A 2,772-nucleotide genomic window follows, 5' to 3' on the forward strand; every position below is an offset into this window, starting at 1 on the left:
GTTGGCCTTACTGTCATTGGCTGCTAGCCCCCGTCGCTCAGAGAGCCCTTTCGGACCCGCCTCCCACTCTCTGATTGGTTCTCCAAGCTTCTAGGGCGTGTCCGCTTCCTTGCTGCTCCGCCTTCTGCTTGTCTTGGGTTTGGATGCTTGAGCTTCCAGGTGTCTACAAAAGCTAGAGGGAACTCTATTTATTTTATTCCAGTAACAAATTACACATCAGTTTTCCAAGGTTACATGATTCATGTCTCCCTCCCCTCTCCCGTAGTTGACAAGCAATTCTACTGGGTTCACTCAAAAACCTTTCCATATTATTAATTTTTGTAATAGAGTCATCTTTTAAAACCAAAACCCCAAGTCTAAACAAGTGATAAATGATATGTTTTCTTCTACATTGTTTCTCCAACTGTTCTTTCTCTAGATGTGGATAGCGTTCTTTCTCATAAGTCCTTGAGGGAAGGCTTATTAATGCTACTAATATCCCTAATGAACCCTGAAGTTGTTATTGTTAGTATTATTATTAACCAAGAATATTGCTAATGGACCCTGAAAGTTATATTATTGTTATTACGATTATTTTCTAATAATGTTGCTAATAGACCACGAATGTTTCATTATTATTATTACTTAATATTCCTGATGGACCATAGAAATTTTATTATTGATGTTGTTAGCTAATAATGTTGCTAATCCCTGTTTGCCTCAGTTTCCTCTAATGTAGAATAAAACAGAAGAAAATGGCAAACCTCTCCAGTATCTTTGCCAAAAAGAACCCAAATAGAGTGAGAAAGAGTTGGACATGACTGAAAAACTACTGAATAACAAAATGTTGCTAACAGACCTTGGAAGTTTTGTTGTTGTTACCATGAGAAATTGTTCAATTCACCAAATATTTATGGACATCTGACTATTTGATTCTCCAACTCAATATATTCCCTGGCTTCCTATTACCTCTAGGATAAATTATAAATTCCTCTTTAAATTATTAGATAGATAGATAGATAGATAGATAGATAGATAGATAGATAGATAGATAGATGAATGCATAAAGATAGATATAGAGGGATCCATAGGTAGATGGATAGGTGAATGGAGGCAGAGAGAAAGAGATAGATATGTGGGTAGGTATAAAAGAGAGAAATGAATGCATAAAAGTAAATAGATTCATGAATAGATGGATAGGTGATGTCAACATGGAAATCTAGAGATCCCCAGTTTATTTAGTTTTGAGTATAGAAACCCTAGGTTTTGACCTTGTCACAGGAGAGGTTTCCCTCTGAGGGAAGGTCCCTCTTCATCAGACAGCGAACTTCTTGGTAATTTGGGTGGGAACAGCTAATCCCATCCAATATTGAACATCCCTTTTGTCCCAATGGTTTCTCCCCCTAGGCTAAGGTCCATGACCAAGGTGACCCAGCCCTAGGCTGAGTCTTTCCCTTTTGTGTCCATTGTAGGGCCCCAGCCCCTCACTATTATTCCTGTCTGGAACTCTTCATTTTCCTTTCTTACCATTGTAAAGTCAATCAACTGTCCCTCTAATCCTAAAGCCCCCAGGTCACCTAGAGTGGTATATAGGTTCCCCAAGTTCTTTTGTTCCTCGGAGTCCATCCTGAGTCGGTGGCACTCCCAGGGGCTGGTGACCAGGGCGTCTTGACTCTGTGCAGTCTCAGAAAGCAGCTCTGTTGTCGTATTAGTAGCGCTAACCCCTTTTCCCTTGATTAAAGAGTGATTTTGACTATTTAATAGTTCTGTGTTTTTTCTAGTTAACAGTGAGTAAATGCAAAGATAGAGGGATAGATATGTGTAGAGAGGTAGAGAAAAAGAAAGATACATAGAAGGATGCACACAGATAGATGGAGAGCAAGTGAGTAGATGCAGAGAGAGACAGACATGTGAGTAGATATAAAAGAGAGAGATGCCTAGAAGTAGAGAAGTTCCTGCATAGATGAATAGGTGAGTGGATGTAAAGATATATAGTTAGATAGATGGGTAGGAATCAGAGAGAGAAAAAGAATCTATAGATAGGAAGTTAGATGGTGGATCATTGTCAGACTTTAATAAACTCCACTGGCTCCCTATTATCTCTTAGTATAAAATAAAATCCTCTTTTTAGTGTGTAAATCCCTCCTCTCCCTTTCTATTCTTCAGCTTTACTCCCATACTTTATAGTTCAAATTAGCCTACCTGCTCTTCCTCCCACACCATACTCCATCTTCCAAACCTGGGCATATTGACTGGCTGTCCTCCATGCCTAAAACTCCCTCCTCATCTGCCCCTCCTAGCTTCTCTGACAATCTTCAAGTCTCTGTCAATGTGGAATCTAGAAGCCCCCAAACTTGTAGCCTAGAAAGATTTAAACAGGAGGCTTTCTCCTTGTTTCATGAGAGTTCCTCCCTGAGGGAAAGTCCTACTTCACCAGTCTCAGACTAACAATAGACCTTAAAAGTGGGGATGGCTAATCCCATCAAATGCCTTTTTTTTTTGCCTTAGAAGCTTCTCCCATTGTATCACATCCCCCTTTTGAGGAGGATCGAACTTGAGACCTTTGGCTCAATCCACTGCCACTAGCAGAAGTGCCTAGCCCATCATCTTCTTTATTCATAAATTTCTTTGCTGAAGAACATTGGCTCAGTGCTTCATCTACCTTTAAGGATATGATATAAAGGTGTATCAAAGTACATTCCTATTATTCTGTGCCTCCTGAAAGGTAAATGAACCCAGGCCTTGGGGTATTAAATTCACTTCACTTTCTGCTTTACCTCATCACCTAGCCTA

This window comes from Monodelphis domestica, chromosome 3 (genome assembly GCF_027887165.1).
Source record: "Monodelphis domestica isolate mMonDom1 chromosome 3, mMonDom1.pri, whole genome shotgun sequence".
Lineage (NCBI taxonomy): Eukaryota > Metazoa > Chordata > Mammalia > Didelphimorphia > Didelphidae > Monodelphis > Monodelphis domestica.